General features: G+C 25.9%; 1 protein-coding gene across 1 annotated transcript in view; it reads right to left on the bottom strand.

Moving 5' to 3' along the window:
* LOC112688796 (discoidin domain-containing receptor 2-like) overlaps positions 1–22,976 on the bottom strand; it is a 230,296-nt gene that overhangs the window by 140,835 nt on the left and 66,485 nt on the right. Inside the window, exon 3 of the mRNA XM_025562160.1 lies at positions 18,269–18,322. The gene's annotated coding sequence lies outside the window, so the exon portion shown is untranslated. The remainder of the gene's footprint in view (positions 1–18,268; positions 18,323–22,976) is intronic.

Below are 22,976 nucleotides of genomic sequence, written 5' to 3' on the forward strand. Positions count from 1 at the left end.
CGAAAGAATTCTGTAAACACATGGATTATTTTTATCACTCAACTGTTATTTTATTTTTAAGAGATAGAGAATCAAGTGTAACAAAATTAGGCTAAAAAAATTTAATTAAATAAATATGACATAAATAAAAACAAAATATTTAGGTTTTTTTTTCCAGAAAAGTTATTCTTTATAAAAAATATATTATATATATATATATATATATATATATTTAATACCAAAATTAAAAAATTAAAATATATGCATCAGAAACGTATAATTTTTAATCTGCTATAATTTATTTATTTTTTTATTAATTGACTGTGAACAATATGGTTGAAATATATTTTTAATAAGGTGTTAATAGGGTGTAAAATTAGAGAAAAAGTTATACTGTACCAATATTTAAAGACAAAGGAGACATACAGGAATGTGGGAACTATAGAGGAATGAAACTAATGAGTCATAATATAAAGTTTTGGGAACGAACTATAGAGAAGAGAATTAGAAGTGAGACATCAATATAGGAAAATCAATTTTGTTTTATGCCAAAAAAAATCAACTATGGAGTCATTATTTTGTGTTAGACAACTAGTGGAGAAATTTAAGGAAAATAAGACAAAATTATATTTGGTGTTTATAGATTTAGAAAAGGCGTATGATAGAGTGTCAAGAGAAGTTTTATAATGGACATTAATGAGAAAGGAGGTCCCAAACATATATATATATATATATAAATTTGATTCAGGGTCTATATGAAGGCTTGAAAATTTGTGTAAAAGCAAGTTATTTTTTGTACAATCGAATAAATTCGATTTGTAAATAAATTATACCAGTTTAGTATGATAGGTTATTATTTACATATTTTATTCTACCTATACTGTTTGAGTTGTATTACTTCTATCGTTCTATAGTTGTTGATTACTTATTTTATTAATTTAATTAATACAAAATAAGTAGTTATATAGAACCTATTCTTATATAGTCTCCTTATAATCCATGGATATGAAAATATTTGATAGGTTATGGAGGCGCTAAAAATGATTCTTGACTCCGGACGCTAATTATGCTATGCATATCATTGACTTTTACACTAGTTTGGACAATTTATATCCTTTATTGATCGCCATGGATCGCCACACTAACAATCGGTCTGACCAAGAGCATAAGATGTTTCACGTCAAAAGCCCACTGTAAATAGAACAATATGACTTTTTATTTCTGGAATTCAAATATTACTATTACTATTATTGTCGTTTACGTGCAAATATTGTTCTAATTCAAAAAACGCATACAAACTGTTTGTGATTTCGGTAGGTACAGAAAAATACCACGACTTTATTGGTTAGGAGGAGGAAAAAAATGAAACGTAATAAATGGACTGAACATAAATAGGGTCGACGTTGAACTATAGGAAAAAAGTTCAATCGTCATATATATATATATATATATATATATATATATATATATATTATGGACGGGATATATGTTTAAATATTTTGCATTTATATAAACGCGAGTATTTTTTTTATTTTATTTTTTTTTTCGTTATTTTTCGTCCAACTGTTTCAATCAGATTTTCACGTATAGTCGCATTTAACTAACCGCATATACATTATATATAGCAGACCGATTTTAAATCAATACTAAACCGCAGCTATATACGAGTGCAAATGCGTAGAAGATACACGCTTGAGGCTGCGGCGCGTAGAGGTAAAATTATAAATTATGCGCCAACACGTGATTCTCTCTCTTCTCTTTGGCCAGCGGCAATATATATATTTATATATGCTATGTGCAGCGTCGTATGTTATTCTGTTTGTATTTGTGTGTGTGTGCGCGCGCGCGCGCGCGCGTGTGTGTGTGTGTGTGTGTGTGTGTGTATTTGTGGTGAAATCCCGTATCAGCCAAGTCCCAGGGTTGAAACCATATACTCAGTACATAAACGATTTTTTTTCCCCTCCCTACCATTCCTCATCGGACCTTAAAACAACAAACAGTAACACACACAGCAACCAGTGTTTTGCTGTTATACAGACACGCGGACACTCACACACACATATGCATGACATTCTTCCTGCAATGCGGTTTTCCCGGTCTCCGTCCTAATTAGTGGGAATGTTACCTCAACCATAATATCGAAATCTTTTGATCGATTATATAATTTTTCGTCATGTTTTTACGGATAAATTTGGACCATCTTAATTTACTAAAAGTAATGAGTTGTAATACGTAACCGGAGAAAAAATGAGTCGTTGTATAATTTTAAAATATTTCGACTCTGAGTCTTAAATTGATGTCATCGGTTAAAAGAAGTACAATTTTTTTGATTTTTTAATATTTTACAACTAGTTAAAGTCTATATCGATTACGTAACATTTTACTCATATTTTCAGAATACACCAACACATATCCAAAAATTAAAACCAGCAATAATGTTATATAAATGTACTATAGAACAAATGGTACTACTAACTGTTTTTGACGTAAAACAAATTACGTCTTACATTACGTATACCTCCTTTGAACACAATATTCAGGGAATAATATTAAAACATACTGTAGTGTCCGATGATCTCTATATTATTACAATGGTGTACGAATAAAATATTTTTCAACTCGCGATTTATTGTGCTTAAGGACAGTAAAAAAAAAAAGAAACCATAATATATTACAAATAGCGTTTTCACTTAGTTTTGTTAGTTTTGTTTGCAAAAATTAAATTTAGAAAAAAAATATCTGCAATACATGTTTTTATGTTTATTATTATTTTAGGTATCTATGGGTATAAAAATATGGTACGAAATAAGAATGGGCAAAATTGTTTGAACATCGAACATTTATTTTCCCCTCCATCTGTTGCACACCTTATTATTTATACAGTGTACTATTTTCTTGATTAAATAATAAATTTAATAGTTAAAATACTATATTACTTATATTTTTAAAAACATATTAAATACTTATAATCAGGTCTCAGGAATGACTCCATTTTGCAAGAAATATGTGAAGAAAGAAACATAATTACAGCTATTATGAAAAGGAAAGTGAAATTTATCGGACACCTGTTAAGATATAATTATTTTGTCACGAACATTTTGGAAAGGAAGATCATTAGTAAAAGACCAAGAAAAAGACCCAGACAATCGTACTTCAACGACATCAAGCAATGCATAGGTTTCATGTCATACCATCAACTAAAAAATACAGCATGTAATAAAAGAGATTGGTTATTACGACAAAGCCTTGCCTTTAGAAACTGATGAATCAGGTCTCGTAAATTCATGCATTTGCATGTTTTCTTTGCTACATCGGAAAATATGCTAATTGAGATAAAAATCCGTTTCTTAACAATGGTAATAAAAATCTAAAGTTTAATAGAGCATGAGCATGTTTTTACATGTTTTGTGTGTATTGGCGTATTTGACATATAGTTGATTTTTTTTTTTTTTGAGTTATTAGCGCATATTATTTTATGTAAATTCAGCGAAATCATTTTTTGAGGAAGTCAAAAAAAAAAAATTAGATTAATAAACGTTTGAATTTATTCTTATTTACTTTTCTGAACTTACAAGATACATAAATACAAGAGGATTGGAATACTTGGCTTTTTTATACTAGCACGACGAATAAAAAAAAAAAAAGAAGGTTTTTGACTATTCACGTATGTATCTGGATAGTTACACACTACAGTTTTATTTAAAGATGAGCAATGTTCTGCATAGTTTGAAGAATTCTGTTCGTACTTCTATAAGCTACACACACTACATTTTCCATTGTTATACTATATTTATTTTTAGTATTACTTTTCATGTAATTAAATTTAAAGTTTAAACAGCTTTTGTTATAATTTTAATAAATTAATAAAAAATTAGTGAGTGGCCAGCTGGATATACATCATTAATAACAATCGTAAACATATACTATTATGGAAATAAGATGAAGACGAGTTATAAATATACTATATATTCGTACATGTCTACGGACCACATTATAATTAAATGACTCTCTTCCTCTCTGCATTAATTGTTTCTTTAATCCAAACATGTATCTCTTAAATTATATAAAATATATAGATGACAAAAAGCGTATATTGTCGGAAAGTAAATGGGTGTCCAGTTAGTAGATATACCACTGATATCTGGCCTTCATCACTATAAAAACCGGTGCAACACGATTGCGCACTTTCTACCTTTTTACCTGAAAAAAACACAACACCATTGCACACTTTTTACCTGTTTATACGTATAATAATTTTTATATATTATATAGCAAACAACAACACGATTGCGCACAAAATTATGTGTGTATATATAACTATGTATATTTTATAATAATTTATGTACAACCTAAAATAATATATTTTATATTTTATACCTGGTTACCCCTTATCATGCTGACATTCCGAGTAAAATTATAATTTGTATAAATTATATTATAATAATAATTTTTAATGTATTAAGAATTTATATTTATATCATTCTAGCTTATTAATCCGATTTTTTATGCACGATGTTTTACTATTGAAATGTCAAAAAGAAAAAAAAATTGAATTGAAAAAGTACACAATTGTCATATATTTCAATAATATTTTATCAATTTCTTTACAAATGATTCTATAAACATTTTATGATAAAATAATTATGATGCAAGCATTAAAAATAGGTATCTTTGAATTTAATATTAGAAAAGTGTATGCATGTGGTAAATAATGGACATAATATTATCATATATTATTAATATTTTAGACAGAACTCTGAATGGTCTCTACTATACTATTAACAATTTAAGTCAAATCTTCTTGTTATATCTTATTGAGAATTTCATTTTGTGGTGCATAAATGTATGAATGGTTAGGATTTCTAATTCTAAAAAATGCTTCATACAAATACAATCACCCATGTGAGAAGCATAATTTTCTAAATCTACACCATAAAAGGCAAAGTCTGATCTTGCGCTTCATTTACTGTCATTACAAAATAAACTTTTATTGGAAAATTTCTGAATAAAATTGAAAAAATCGTTACAATATACTATAAGATACTTTATATAACTATGATTTTATGATCAATGCAATTTTATAAATTATTATATACGAATATATCAACAACTGATTTGATAATAGTGACTACCATGATGTAACAACAATTTTCTTAAAAAAGTATAATTGAAATCCTCGAAAAATATAGAGGAAAATTACTGCTGCAAGTGTAAAAATTGAATAGAATCTATTTTATCAAACTAAAGATTCAACATGTAATAAAGGAGAATAATTCCTACATTTGATTGTCCTCTACCTAAACAAAGCTTTTAATAACATCTATTAAAATTGGTATTTCGTTGTCGTCACATTCATTCTAATGGATTTTAAAAAATATCATATAATTGATTATAATAATTTAATACAATAAGAATTTATAAAATTACTATTGTAATTTATAACGTAATTATTTACAATTTAAACTTTTTAAGAAATTTGGTTTTCATGGATATTTTCCCGAGAAATATTTTGTAAAGAAGATATTTTGATTCTAATATTATTATTGGGCAGTCCTCCTAGACGATTAAAACGTGAATGGTGTAGAGACCTGTTACAAATTTTAATATAGAAAAAAAAAAAAAATACTAACTTATTAAATATATTTAATTCATTTACATTTTTCATATAAACATATCAACATTTAAGTGTCATCATTGGGTGGCTTCTTTATTCACTTTTTGTATTTTGTATACTCATGTTATCTGTACCCCTTATCATATATGCTTATTGTGTCGTTTGATATAGATTGTATATTACGTATTAAAAAAAAAAAAAAAAAAAATATTATTATTGGGATATTTCATCTTAAAATTCCTTCAGCTACGATATGTCATATTCTGTCTGATTTAATCCGATGGTTTCGTATAGTGATATTTTGCTACACAAAACCGAATTTATCACATCTAGGTGAAACAATTGGTAATTAAAACACTTATTGCCTAATTCACAGAAAAAATAATATTTTTAGATATTTTAATATCCATTACATAGAATACTATTGAACAATAAAGTTTCAATAGAATCAAAAAACATTCATTTTTTTTCAATTTAATGGTTAAATATCCATAAAAAAAAAATTTGTTTTGTTTTTTTCTGATGACTCCGTATTGCATCCGCTACGTTTTGCTTGTATCACTTCCGTTTTATAAATACTGAATCGTATTCCTAATATAGTCACTATATACAGCCACGTGGTTAATGGTTTAGCCCTTCTTACAAGTATAATGCTAGTATAAGGACATTATATTATGTTGATGCATTTTTATTATCAATACCATCGTGACTATAATATTATTAAAACTGTTGCAAGATATCTACATTGCGAACGCATTGAGACTCCACTCAATAAGAGGGATTGGTTCTTGAGTGGGTGGTAGAGGTGATGTTACTGTGGATATAAACGACCCAATATAATATTATAATCCAGTGACATGACATTACAATTAACCTAACTCCCTCGCTATGGAAATTGGGTTCATATTCTTCGACCTAACTACGGAGTATAATGGGGTATTTTTTTCTTACTTTTGGACTTATTTCTCATTAAGTTGTTTCTCCGAATTAAAAACTTGAATTGGTTTCATTTAACCATTTTCAACAATAATATTGTATATTTTCAATATATTTTTATAATTGTTACTGTACACTACGTATACTCGTGTAACAGACCAGTTAGGCATATCGTTTTAGCTTAAAATCTAAAATTACAAAAATTATTTTTTTGGACTATAAAATCTGAGATATAATTAATTTAATTTATGTTGATAAATTAAGATAGCTCATCTTTTTATTAATAATAATTATTTTTTTACTTATTTTGAGCTTTTATTTTATTATAGGTAAGTTTTATAGCTTTTGTTTTATAGCAGACCATGTGAAATATTCGATAAATAAAATGCTATCTATTTAAGAAATAAAAATCAACAAACAAAACAAGTAACTACAATGGTCATTAAACAGTTTGAAATAACAATTTTTTTTTTATATACATCGAGTGAATTTATAACTAAAGTAGTTTATAATAAATTACATAAAGATAGAAAACTTTTACATTCATAGTACTTTAAGAAACAATGTCAATTTAATGAATTCATGAAATTTTGATTAAAAAAATACCAAAAAACGATACATTAAATATTTTTTATTGAGTTAATCATTCTTTTTTATCTAACACACATTTTAAAAGATTCATCAAGTATACAATGAAATGGTCACATTCCAAGAATGGGAATATTACAATTACAAATTATACATTTTAAAATTCGTATTTAACAAAAAAAAAAACGCATTAAACGTTTGGTAAAACCAAATAAATCAATAAAGATTTTGATTTATAACAATAGTTCACTTTTTAACTAACATATATTACAGGTTGAGTATTTTTTTTTTTTTATTTTTGTAAATAATATTATACCTATATTAATTTTATTTAATCAATTACTCTACAATGCAAAACAATATAAATAATGCAATGCAATTGTTGCAATCTCCAATATCACGTGTATATACGATTGATGTTATTTCACTACTCGAGTTGGAGAAGGCAAAAGGTTTCCTTTTCGGAATTATTAGCGTACACTACTTCCGGAATGCATAATGTATAGTACGGACTTGTATAATATATTGTTTTCGGACGTTTTTGCCAAGGGGGACAAAAACGTGATTCGAATATGAATTGTAAATATTAATTTTCGTCGTTTTTTTATTTTTATATTAGCATTATTTTCTATATTATATTTTTAGTGCTTCCTCCTTTGACTAAATATGCTATAGAAAAGTAACTAAAATCAACATCAAAAACGTCTATATTACTTGGGTTTTTACACACGTAGCAAAGAAAATATATTATTATGGGTGAGCTATACATTGCGGCATACCAACATTTATCAGAACACACGAAGTTAATCTTGAAACGTGCAATACCTAATAGTAACGTATAGTGACGTATACGGAAAATATTTTCGGGAGGGGCTACTATGGAAAGAGCTAAATTAGTTAAATTACCACTGCTATCTAAGAATTACTAACAAGACACTGTAAGTACTTATATACATTTAATTTACAGAATGTTCCAAAACGATTTGACGTTGGACGCAAATTCTAAATAAGCATAAACACCATTAAAATATAACATGTTTAAAATAATTTTTAAGTTTTTTTTAAAACATTTCGGGGAGGGGCTGTAGCCCACTAGCCCCCCCTATATACGCCTCTGATAATGTATCTTTGTTGCCGATGTAAAAATATTTATTCGATCCTTATCGTCATAATTATGTACCTTATATTTTTATTTAATTTTAATGTTTTATTATTAAGATTTAAATTAATTGCAATCACAACAGTTATTACTACACAAAACAACAGAATTATTTTCTTATGTCTGAGTATTACATTATAAATCATTAATAAGAATGAAAAATTTTACCTGAACGTATATAATTTATTAACTAAAAAACACTGAATATGTGCAAGGTATATACTAAATACATTTTATCTGAAATTATAATTATTCTTACTTTTTCACAAAAAAAAGTTATTACCATTTATACTTTTTCATCAAAATAAGCATTTAATTAAACGTTTAGACCAATTCTTGGAAGTTTTTGATCTTAGTGTTAAATTTTAAAAATTTTAATACATCGCTAAAAGTAACAAAGTAAAGTACTGTAAAGTAACAAAAATTAGAGCTATTATGTATATTTATTTAGAACTAGAAGAAATTGACCTGCCCTATTTTCTCAAAAGTTTGTTTGTTATATACTACAGATTTTTAACTTGATCACAATTTCTTAAAAGCGTTTTGAAAAGAACAAAAAACGACTCCATATTAGTTATGTTAGTTTTAATAAATGAAGTAATCGATTTAAGATACAAGATATAAGAATATAAGATTTTGGAGCATGAATATAATATTTATTAAATAAATATTTTTTCGCTTTATAACTAATATATTTCTCATTTATATAGAATCTAAAACGCTGGTCATATATACTAGTTATAAACTAGGAAACATCATAAGACAATTTGAAACAAAGTTCTTCGAAGAAAATCATTATTTTAATGAAAAAAAAGTTGATTCTTGTAACTATTTTAAACAATATTACATACTTGCGCGATATTTTAATGAGTCTGTCCAACAAATGTACAATTTAAAAAAACCATAGGTACGTGACTATTCACTGTTGCATAGTCAGAGGAACAAAAAAAACACTAGGTACCCTTCAAATGCTAAATATGTGTGCTTTTAAAAAAAATGCCTTTTCAAGCGATAAGTGATTCTAGTATTAACCCCGTTTAAACGGCGTTTAAAGGCGAAATAGATTTTCAGCTTTTACTCGAGTTTTTATTTGCAAGTTGCCATCATATCCCGGGACTTTGGGAGCGAAATAGTACGTGACAAAATTTCACCACCCTTTTTCGCACATGATGACCTTCTCACTCCTTATCTTCCTTTCTCTCACTCCTATCCCCTTGCATACCGACAACGATGATGGCTATGGTGGTAGCAGTGGGGTTGCGGTGCTTGTCATACTTTTCTTGTACTTTTTTCCCTCGGGCTACGACCGTTAAACTTTCCATTTTTACTCCGGAAACATCTAAGAAAGTTGGCCATTTTCACGCCTTCCCGGACATGACTGCTAGTGGTAAGCAGTAAATATACACACATACACGCATACACGCACGTGGACAGCAATCTAATTTGTCTTATCAAAAGAGACGATTTATTCCTTCAGTCCGATTTTTTGCCACCACCTCTCACTTTTAGAACATGAAAAACTAACACTAAAATTTACTTTAAATATGTATTCATTGTAAATATACTTATAAATAATTACTTTATTATAAACGTGGTTATAACTTTAAAGAAATACTTATACATTTTATAACAGTATAATATCTGAACTAAAAACCTTAACACAATTAAAACATTTTAATTTATATATTATCAGTTAAAAACATAATATGTATACTATTATATTATATTGTATAAATTCTACGAGTATTATAATTTATACAATATAAAAGTAAAAACTATTCAAAAATTATTAAACATTGAATTTGTAAATGATTATTTTTCTACACTTTACAGTAATACCAATCTTAATATTTTATGAAATGCACACTTTAAAAATATTTAGAATTTAATTGAATTAAGTCATAATATTATAATTTATCAAAATAAATATTTTTTTCAATCATACACAATTTTAATCGTATTTTCAATAAATAAATCAATTAGTTATTCCACATTAAAATTACGAAGTTAATAAATTTAAAATATTATGAAATATATGAATAAATTATAAAATTTGTCACTGTATTACAACAATTCATAAAAATAAAGATTGTTTGCAAGTTAAACTTTAATAGTTCGTAATTTAATTTTAATTAATTCACTATCCAAGAATAACTTATTTTCATTAGTTTTGAAAATATTTTGATTCATAAAATAAGTTTAGTGCAATACTTTCATTTTATTCTATACCGTAAGTTTTAAAAATTATTTCCCATTTGAAATGTAATATAATGGTTTAATTTTATTAGTCAAGCTATTAATAAATAATTTATGATTTTTTAAACACAATAATTATTAAATTAATTTTTTTTACATAAAAAATTTTTAAAAGAAAACATTCTTGTCTATTAAATTGTTCTATAATACGTTTTTAATTTTTAATTTAATTTATAAGTATAATTTACTAACCAACTAATACCTAATTATTTTTTTTTATTTTTCGCGTTTTGAAAATAAATATTAATATTAATTTCTATCCATCCATGATTGAAAAATGTTAATTGATCTAATATATGATTATATTTTATATATTATGTCTTAGTTGTATTCATATTGTTACAGATATTGTTATGAATATAATTTCCAATGATATTGTCGATAAATTATAAAGTTGACTACTCGGAAAATTATAGAATTCTATTGAATATATTGGACACAAATATTACCACAATTTTAATGGAAAAACGAGTCCATTAAAGGGTCATAAAAACTTATGGGACATCAGGCGAACTAATGAAATAAACCCCCGTTCTTCGGACGTCGCTATCCCACTTGGAAATCTCTCACTAAGCCGTTAATGGTTTTGGTCTCAGTGGTGGCGGAAAAAAAAAATCACATTCGACCAACAAAAACTAATTTTCACGCAACAGACGCACAAGTCGTCAAGAATTCAAAAGCTGCTTATAATATACTAGGCTTTATTTTTTAAGACTAATCTTTTAAAAATAAAAGCCGGCCTGACCTTTAAACGTGCTTTAAATGTGCTTGTCCCACAGAAATTAGTTAAGTTCAAAAGAACTCTCTGAATTCGTTAGTTGTACATCAAACATTAATAACAAAAATTAATACTTAATAAATATACAATTTTTTTTCTGTTATCATGAACTCGGCTTGATGTCATAGTCTTTGACCATATAAAATATGGCATTATGATACTTAACGTAATTTTTCGATTGATTCTCAAACATAAAAAATAATAATTATTAGTTTACTTTATTCTACTTTATACATAATCTGAGTCGTTTCATTTCACAACTACTTAAAACATAAAATGTTTATCTCTGTTTAGAAATAGAAATAGGTGATATAGAATGCTATATTAATTTAACAACCTAGGTTAATAAAAACCGATAAATTACTTCTAGGTGAATACTATGGATTATTAGTATCCTCAGAAAGAATTATTTGATTCCAGTAAAAGTATTTTAAGATTGTTAAATTATTTTAAATCACAACAAATTAATTTTCAAATTGGTTTATGTATAAGTTTTAAATTGAACTATTATAAAAATTAGTGTTTATTATTCAAGCCCTAAATTATATTTATAAATAATTATTAAAAATATTGTTTGTTCATGAATATTTATAAAATCAATAACTTTAATACATAATATTGTATACAATATACAATACACAATTACTTTTTTAAAGTTATTTAAATTGTTATATTCTTATACTACTATAAAATATTTTACTGATAAGTATTATAAGTATATTTTGGCATAGAGTTCTTTTTTTGCTATCAAAACACTAAATTTTAAATAATATTCTGTATATTCATTAAGAGATCATTCAAGTATTATGTCAGCAGACCAAAGTGGAGGAGTTCAAAAAATCTGACAGCTCCTTACATGGAGAGGGTGAGGCTAAATCACAAATCTGATATAAGCATTATATCTTTCAAAATTCGAATTAACGCACGAAAAAAGCAAAAACCGATAAATTACTAACAGAATCCAAGACGGTCTTAGTGCTATCTTATTATTTTTAATATACTCTTTATCTTATTATTGAAAAAAATTAATTTTATTAACCAGAATAAAAAGAATTTAGGGTCATTTGAAACGTTAACGTCAGGTGGAAAAGAGGTCAAAAATACTAAAAGATGTGCTCACGTAATATTTGAATGCTTCTTAAATAATACTATACATGATTGTTATTAAAATAAGATTTTATAAGAAAACATTTAATAAAAGGATATATTCATATGAGTATAGTATATTCATAAAGCCCATATTAGTATATTATTATTATATTAGTAAGTATAATAATATTTGTAATTTTTTTTTATTTATCTTTTATTCTATTTATTTTAAATTTACAAAACCATATATTTTCACGAGTATACAATTTGTAAATATTTTTTAAGGTTCAAATTGCAATACCACATAACTCAATGATCTACAAACTTTCAATAAAAAATTAAATCTTATCAAATTTGTATCAAAATTTTGAAGTGATATTCATAAATTATTATTCCATTGGTTATGTACAATAGTTATCTGATAGAAAAAATAACAATCTCCGTTATTCATGTAAATACTTTCTAACATCTTCTATTCTTTGGTTACATACTTGTATTTATCCAGACGAAATATTTAAGAGGATAAATAATATCATTTTTTTTATATATATATATATATATCCCACCTGCCCAAAATGTTCGCTACCTAGGTCTTCATCTAGACCGCTGGCTAACCTGGGCAACACATATCCACACCAAACGGCTTGCTCTAAACATCTAAATATCTTAACCTTAAAAATAAACTTTTATTATATAAGTTACTCCTCAAACCAATATGGACGTATGGCATCCAATTATGGGGTGCCGCCAAACCCTCCAATATTAATAAAATTCAATATTTTCAATCCAAATGTTTACGACAAATAACTAAAGCTCCATTGTATATCTCTAATGATACTCTCCATAAAGACCTTTCCATCCAAACAGTTAAAAACGTTGCCAAAACTTTTTACAAACGCATGCACCTCAACCTACAGAATCATCGTAACCCCTTGATTTCGAAACCATCTTCTCCCACTGTTCCTGGTGGCCCCAGAAGACGTCTAAAACGAACATGGTGTCGTGATCTACTTTTAGACTAACCCCCACCACAACATGTCACAAAGTCCCATCAATGGATGGTCTCTTCGCTCAAACCCCCTGTCTGAATAGATGTAAATAGTAGTAATAATTTGACTTGTCTGTTAATTTACCCACTATTTGTCTTTTCTATATAAACTCCATTATCACTTGTGCTTATTGTAAACCGTAATTTTACAGATTCTACAATTATCTAGCTTAAAAATAAAAAATAAATATATATATCACTGGAACAAAAATAACATCAATACTAAGTTTTTGAAGCAATTTATTTATTATTTACGGTCTCGATACACACTTAGCGATCGTATGAGTCATTATTCTGCGTAAAATGAATATTATTAATTTTTTTTTCTATAAATAACGTGCTTTTATCACGATTCATGGATATCGACCATGCGTAAACACAACAGGTATGCAAAAACACAAACAGAAAATATACTAGAGATATAAAAATTTCTAATAAAAAGTGAGCCTTAGGTGAAACGCTTCCGAGAATATAGAATGTGTACATGTGGTTTTTGGTTATGAATAAGACAGAAAACGACGAAATAACTTTTTATAGAGCCGGAGGTAGAAAAAGAGGAAACACTCGAATGAGAAAATATTAAAACTTTTTCCTTTTATAAATAATTTACGGGCGAAGAATTCTGTTCCTCGTGTAACTAAAGGGACACAATGCTATTATATTTTCAATCCTCAACATAAAAAATAAATAATCGTAATAAATAAAATAAAAAATGAAGAAAGTGTAGCTCTCTTCCAGGTGGTAATGCAGTATCAATTCCCAATTCAAATAATACTGTACATAAATACGAGTTATGAGAATAAAATATATTAATATAATTTTTCCTGTTTGAAATGTCTACAATATCCGTCAGTGGAACACGTATGATTATTTTTATAGTCTTAATTACACCTACTCAATAGGCAATTAAATATAATGGGGCAAATACCCATTACAATGAATATGAGTGATACTAATACTTCTAACCATCATAAACGTAATTCTCAAACATTCGCCGAAATAGCCTCCAATCGTATTTAATTCAATCAATAATATCAAACAAATCGAATGTGTCACCGCAATCAGTAAAATTTTATCCGTTGAAAACATTCAATTCGTTCTACGAATCTCAAATAACAGATTCTGCGTATTTTTAATAGTCAAACTGTCGTGGAAAATGTACTTAAAACTTATTCTTCTATTTGTGTTAATGAAATAAAAATCTCTTTTTGTAGACATATTAACGTTTCAAAAAGGATCATTTTATCTAACGTTTACCCTACTATACCCAATCAACATATATTAGAAGCTCTCAACATACAAGTTATCAAAACCACGTCTCCAATCTCCCACATGAAAGCCGGAAAATGGAATTCCACAAGGTTCTCCCTTAAGTATTCTGCTCTTTCAATATATTGTTCCGTATAAAACTATAAATGTTTGATGAAGTACATATAACACAAATATAATAAATGAACGAAAAATAAAAAATGAAAAGACTTTCTACTCATTTGATGAAATGTAAATGATATGTTCCTCTGTAGTACCGAAGAAGAATTATTTTTCGTTGTTTTTTTTTTTATAAAAATGTTCAATTAATTATTAAATAAGTATATTAAGAATTGAAAAATTGTGTGCACTAGTTTGTAGTTATGATCATTTTAATTGTAAAAAAAAAATAAAAATATTTGTAAAACTATTCGCGGAAATAAAATTGTATTTCTGTTACAATTTTTATCTAAACAACTTTAAAAAATATAATAAAAACAGAAAGAAACTCATTTGAAATTCTAGTTAAATTGCAACCTATAAAGAAAAAAAACCTGAGATTTTTAACCTAAAGTATTTAAACTCAAATAAGATAAAATTATTCGAAATCATATTTTTAAAATATAATAATAAAAAAATATAATAATTTATATATAATATAATATACAATTAATAACGTTATAGTTAAAAAAGAATTTGTCTTGTTAACTTGTCACTTAATACAACATGAAATTAAATATGAACTATGTGACGAAAAATAAAAATAAAGTTATATTTCAATAAACTATATAATAGTTAAGTAAGTCTATATTCTGAACTAATCTCTTTCATACATAATTACATAATAGAATTGTGTTTTAAACTTTTTAAATTAGAAAAAATTGTAGAAAATCGTTAATAATTATCAACTGAATCAGAAAGTATTTTTACATGATGAGAAGATAATTTTTTAGTTTTTAATTTTAGTTCGAAAAATAAATATGACTATATATTAGGAAGTTCAAACTTTTTTATATGTTTACAATGTGGTTTTTTATTACATGAATAAAATAAAAAATAATTTGTTCGTGTTAAGTAGATAACAATTATTACAATTTTCTTATCAAATTAAGAAATCATTGTTAATTTTAACCATTAATAAATAAAATTTTGGTAGCCTCATAATTATTTTAAAGAAAAAATGCATAAATAATAATTACCATTACATAAACATTTATTTTGAATAGAAGCTTTCATTTTTTTTTTTTATTTTTTTTTCAGCCATAAATATAAATAATATTTAGGTATTAAATGTTAGTTATATATAATTTGGTATTAAATTGAATACTAAAGAATTTACAAATACAAAATATTATAATGAGTGTTAATAATAGATATTAATAAAGTCGGATAAACATCAACTCAGTAAAAGCATTTACTAAATAATATTACTAATTGCTATAAACAAGAAGAATTTATTATCAATTACTTGAACACGGTGGTCAAGACAGCGAGTCCCCATTTGTTCGCGTTAATAAATTCCAACAAGATGTATGTACAGGCAATATTCTCGACCCTATTGCGTTTTTAATGATACGGAGGGCTTGCGTTATAAACGAATGACGAGTGACAGACCCTCCAGGCAATGTTTTGTTCTGTTTTGTTTGGTATGCCAACATGATGTTTTCAATTTGGATTGGAACACAAATGGTTTCTGATTGATGGGCTCGAAACATAACCACAATAATGTAAAACCAAGTAAGGGGAAAAATCAAAATGCTTTGAACTACCTATAAATAGTATAACTCCATCAAACACGACGAACTCGTTGATTTTGGAACGTTTTCATTAAGAAATTATCGTGTAAATATTTCATAATACACGCATGAGATAATTTGAATTTAACTATACATACACAGTGGCGTGGCGAACTCAAAAATTTTCAGAGGCAAGTATATTTTGTCGATACCCCCCCCCAAAAAAAAAAAAATTTAGAGGCGGCCACCTTTTGATTACCCACACGCCACTGCACACACACACACACACACACACACACACACACACACATGAATAATAAACATATATAACAAATACTTTATACCCAATTAGGTATACATAAGAGAATTACATTATATTATAATTATAACTTTACATCGACACAATTTTTACGGCAAATCGGAATTAAGGAATATGTATTCACATATTTAGATAGATACATTTTCCATTTACAGCTAACATTCCAATCACGTATAAACAGTCTAATTATAAATGTCTATTCAAAACTTTGCATTTAATTTCGAAAGATCTATATACACCATATATGGATACACCATCCATCGTTTCGTCCAACTTAATTCGATTTACTATCCTCCCCCGACGACTACGATGCTCTTTAAACCTGACACTAAGTGCTTAACTAATGTTGTCTCTTTACAGAGCGCTTTGTTATCGAGTAAGCTTAAATATACAAACATATTCAATTTGACAGATTCCGTCACGTTTGTTTAGTATACTATTATAACTGTCAAACGTAGAATATGTGTATAGATGTAATGATACATAATATTATATAAATTGTATTTAAAATTAATTAATTTAAATTTAAATTCTAATTTAATAGAAATTAATTTTATTGTTTTTGTTTATGTTGTACAATTGTTATAATAACTGTTTTAAAATTTGAATGTATAATTTTATTCGTTCATACTATTCTTTCAATAATTATTAATAAAAATATAATACTGCAATAAAATATCATTAATTTAATAATTATTTTTTTGTAATACCCATGAATGGTAATGTAGCCCCTAATAAAATTTCTTTGGATTCTTTCTTTGGGTATCAAAACGTTATTTTACTACATCGTTTATAAAACCACAAACATAAGGTTTGTCGAGTTTCTACAACTCAATATTGGTATAACAAAACAAATTTACATTAAACTTATTCATTTAAACTGCAAATAAATAATTATTGGTGACTTTATTATATAATATTATTCTTTTGAACTTTAAATAAATTCAAAATTAAAATAGTTGTATAGTGAAACCAAACTTACTTTACCTCTTTTAATAGTTTTAAATGCAATTTTCTCTTTAATAGAAACAATCGGATTTTTTCCTTAGGTTTTTATAAACATATTACAATAAAAAGATCATATTTGATGGACATTTATTGCATTTATATTTACCATATTATTATTTTGGACACTTTATTTTGTTTTCATGATATTTATAATTGTATTAGAAAATATAACACACATTTATACCTATATGGTGAATATTATATTTATTACATCTAAATGGATTACGAGTAAATGTGTGCTTAAATGAGTAAATTAACTATCGAGCAGTTTCTTTTTAAGATTAGAAAACCAATCGAAATATTTACTATTACATTAAATTACATTACATTACATATTATTATTTACTATTTAACAGTTATTGGTTTTCTTTACTTCTCTAAATTTCTATAAAATACATTTATTCGTTTAAACATTATACTATATTTCATAAAATTATTTAATTATCAATAATATTAATAATGATTGATTCGTATAATATGGATACAATGAGATAAAATTATGTTTCTTACCTGTTAGTTTAAATTGGTAGCTGGATGCGTTATTTTTTACAATTCTTTTGCAATCTAAAAAACAAAAATTGAATAAGTATTTTGTAAAAAAAAATTTTAAATATACACTATATTATGTATATATTATGTATTAATGCATCCATTTACAATAAATAATATTAAAAGTTGCTTGTTACGAATAATTGTGTAAATTAAAATATAATTTAAAAAAATTCAATATGTATAAATATGTATAATGATTGATTAATAACACACATTTTTAATAAATATTCTGTATATAATAAAATTTCAGTATTTATAGTTGTAGGTTAGGTTAGGTTAGGCTAACTTAATCTATATTGTAAATAAATTGATGCAATTAAACTTTTAATTAATTATTATATATTACTATTATTGTAATTCAAATTAAATATAAAATACACAGTGTAACAATCATTTTAATCACCACAGAATAAAAATATAAAATAAAGATTAAATAATTAAAATGTTTGTGGTCATATTTAATACTTAAAATCAATTGAAATTGTTCACAGTTAAATATAAATGGGGAAAAAAGTAATCAAGGTTAACATAAGCAGTTTATCCTCAATATCAACAAAATGTGAACTGTTGTTAAGTTTATCTTTAGTATTTAGTTTATAATAAATGCAGTTGTAACTTTTAGTTAGGAATCATTATTTTTTTCTTTTTCATTTTATATCCATTCGTGAGTTTTTTCCAATGTAAAACTTACGAACAAAAAGTTTTCGCCACATGAAGATCTGTAAATTTTTTACTCCACTCGGTTTCTCGAGATAATAATAATAATGGATAAAGCTGAAGAAAGTGTATAACAAAATATGCCAAGGGCACACGTTGATTAAATCAACAGTTTCGCGGTAAACGACAAACTCGGGATGACAAGTAAGGGTAGAAAAACGACATTATTCTAAACGTTGTCACGCCTAACGAGGTTTTTAGATTAACATAATAATTTTTTCATATAATTACATGCCACTTGACGCTTTTCTACGTCTATGGAGCAAATTTATCATTAAAATTAAAGATTAGGCCGTAAAATCATTTTTTTTAATAGCCAAATATAAATATCATAATAATTTCCAAATGATGCATCATCTATTCTCAAAATAATTTTTATCAGGCATAAATGATAACATATGGTTCTGAAGTTAGTACAGAAGAAGTAGGAGGTTTATATACACCACATCATTATTAATATTTAAAAATTTACGTTATTAATATCATGCTTTTTATATTAACCAAATTCAAGTAATTTTTTTAGTTATAAATATATTACGAATATTATTACGAATTTTACAAACATTGTCATCATTGTATGCTAATCGTTCGAACATATAACATTAAATAGTAGTCAAATTATATTCGTAGAAATATGGCATATTAAAATAATCCATTCTCTCCGAGAGAACTTTAGGAATTAAAGGGGTTTTTGTCATTTACCAATTAAACGTACATCATTCATATCGAGGGCTGTATGTATTTTGACGGCTTTGTGCCCGGGATTAAATCTCGGACGTGTCCATTAACACGGACCAGCAGATCTATACCTCTCGGTTGTCTTCCATAATATTATTATAATAATATATGTAAATTTAAATCCATCAATCAATCAATACATACTGGTGTTATTAAGGTATATCAGCTGTAACAACCTGACACGTATTAATGAATACCCTTTGACAAAGACAACTTGGTAAAAGTTTACCATTATCGTAGAGATTTCATTCAGTTATAAAGTTATGATGGCTTAATAACCTAAGTACACACTGTTCAACAAGTATACTACAAATAACCCATAAAATAACGCCTTAAGATAAATCCTTTTGATTTAAGTATACATTTACAAGTACCTGAATTATGTTTTGATAAAATTAATTCATTGTATTTTAGTAATGCAGGATTCATTTAAAAAATTATATTTTAAGAAATTAATTCACTCCGCCTTTGGTTGGTTTGAAATTAAATTTTCTAATTTATAAAACCTAAAAAACCTTATCTGGTATAATGCAGATGAACACAATAATAGTTTGTGAACATCATAGGGTGTTATGGAATGGCGATGTACTTATAGCCATTAACGTTATGACGAAGTAAATCAAGTGACGAGAACACTATGTAACTAAAAGGCGTTCGCATATTTTCGTAACGCTAATTATCATCAATAAGTTATCAAAATAAGAAGTGAATACACATAGAATGATTAAAAGTTGAAAACTGAAAAACAAATTAAGAAGTCTGGCTAAAATCATGAAAGTATAAATATAATAAATGCAATTTAGAGATAAAGATGAAAATTTTAAAAGATAATAATCCATAATCCAACAAATAATTATAACATGAAGTAATAAAAAATAAGACGTAAAATTTCAAGAACGCTAAACCATAGTTTCATTAATAAAAATTTAGTTAATTAATAAAAAAATATAAAAAATAAATACATAATATACTTTTTATAATAATAGTAACAAATTAAGTTCAATTAACCTAGAACTTACTACAGTTGATAAATATTGAAATGCTAAAATAAATTAAAACATTTAAAACATAATTATAGTAAAAGAAAAATATAATATTAAAACTAATGTAGAGATCATTGTTTATTTTTCGAACATTCATTTAAATCAATTTTATTTAATGTTTTGTAATTTAACTTTTTACATGAACCTATTGCCTTTTAATACAATGAAACACGATAATATCAATGGTTATTGACTTTTAACAAACAATTAATTATATGTAATGAACATTAAGAAAAAAAAATGAAAACAGCATATTATGAAAACATGCCCAATTAAACATGCTATTATTCAAAAAAAATTACTCATTTAAGTGTTGAATTGAAAATCCCAATTTAGACAGGAAATAAACACAATTTATGGTGTCAAGGATCAGAGGACCAATTCCAAATTTTAACTCATTACTCCTAATTCTTCGAAGTGATAATCTATATAATATCAGTTATTTATAGTATTGATTTTTTTGGTATTCCTCCTCGTATAATACAGTCAAATCGCGATGTAACGAATTTTAAGGAACCGAGCAAAAAGTTCTTTATATCGAAAGTTCGTTACATCGAAATTCATTATATCAACAGCATAAATCAAAAAAAAATTGTTTAAACAATATTTAAAAGAAAATTTAAATTTTTTAGATTTTTATAATTATATAACTACATACATATTAGATTATTATTAAATATTTTATTAGATACATTCATAAATTTTTTGTTTATTAAATACATACTTATTTATTTTTTTAAAAAATCAGTAATTTTTTTTATTGTGTGTATTCACTTGTTTTTACGCAATTTATAGTGTTGTCCAAATTTAGAATATTACAAAAAACACTGTTATCAATATCATATCTTTGTAAAAAATTTAAGATGGAGACCTAATTTTGCTTCATTCCAGCTTACGGGGGATCTTTGAAATACTCTTCTTTGTCATCAGCTTTCTTCAAATCTCATCATCATTGAGAACTCCACAGATAGCCAAATCTTTGTCGATAGTAAAAAATTTATATTTATATTTAACAGACGTGTATCACATAAACGATACATGAACATTATCTTATCGTATAATAATAGCCGAAAGAAACTCGTAAAACGTGGAGTATCAATCTCCAAAATTGTAAAAATTCGTTACATTGCGTGAATTTTGGCCAAAAAATCTTTGTTTTATCGAGGGGACCAAAATACATTTAATTTTTTTTTATTCTAAAGGTTAGATTAGGTAAGGTTATTCTATGTTATATCGAGGTTTTCGTTATACCGCGAGTTGACTATATTTGTTCTAATTGAGATCAACAATAATATTAATAATCAATAAAAATTATTACTAACGATCGTTAGTCAATTTTAACATATATTGTTAATTTTTCAGTTGACTGAAACTGTTAACAATAATTAAAATGTATTATAAGAATTACAAGCAAACTAATTGCGTATACAAGCAATCAATATTGGCTTAAGCTCCTAATTTTAACTACCCTCAATCAAATAAATTACATACAAAGTGAAGCACCTATAATTTTACTAATTTTAACCCACTTTATTATATTAAAATTTCAATAACCATATAACTGATCGAACAATACAATAATTTTTTTTCATAGTTTTTATTTAATTATTAAGAAAACTATAGGAAAATTGTAAAATCACCTTAAAAGTATCATGTATCCAATATCTCAATCAGAAAAGTTTCATGATTGTTGTGATAATTGGAGTAATCACTGGTTTAAATTGTGTACATAGACACAACACAATAAAAATTAAAAGTATACTATAGTAAAATCAATAGTTCAATAAATCAATTTCACTCAAAATCTTATAAGAACAAATGAGCCTACTTCACGATGTTTTAAATTTTTTTCTGACACTTTTTTCCACTTAAATCTTTCATACCTAATACATTTGTCATATAATTTGTTAGGCTTTCTTTTATGTCGAATACAAAAGGCATACCTAAAATATACTTGCTTCAAATGCCAATAGCTGGTCGAGAGAAAAATTTCTGGTTTATTTATTTATATTTATACTCGCTTACAAAAATAGCAATTTCAGACCTTATAACTTTTCAAAAAGTTCAATTCTCACACTATTAAAATTGAAGTGTAAGCATATATGTATAATATGTACTCTATAAAATTACGTTTAATTTTTTGTTTTTATAATATAATGGAAAATTAA

This window comes from Sipha flava, unplaced genomic scaffold (genome assembly GCF_003268045.1).
Source record: "Sipha flava isolate LNK unplaced genomic scaffold, YSA_version1 40_pilon_pilon, whole genome shotgun sequence".
NCBI classification, from domain to species: domain Eukaryota; kingdom Metazoa; phylum Arthropoda; class Insecta; order Hemiptera; family Aphididae; genus Sipha; species Sipha flava.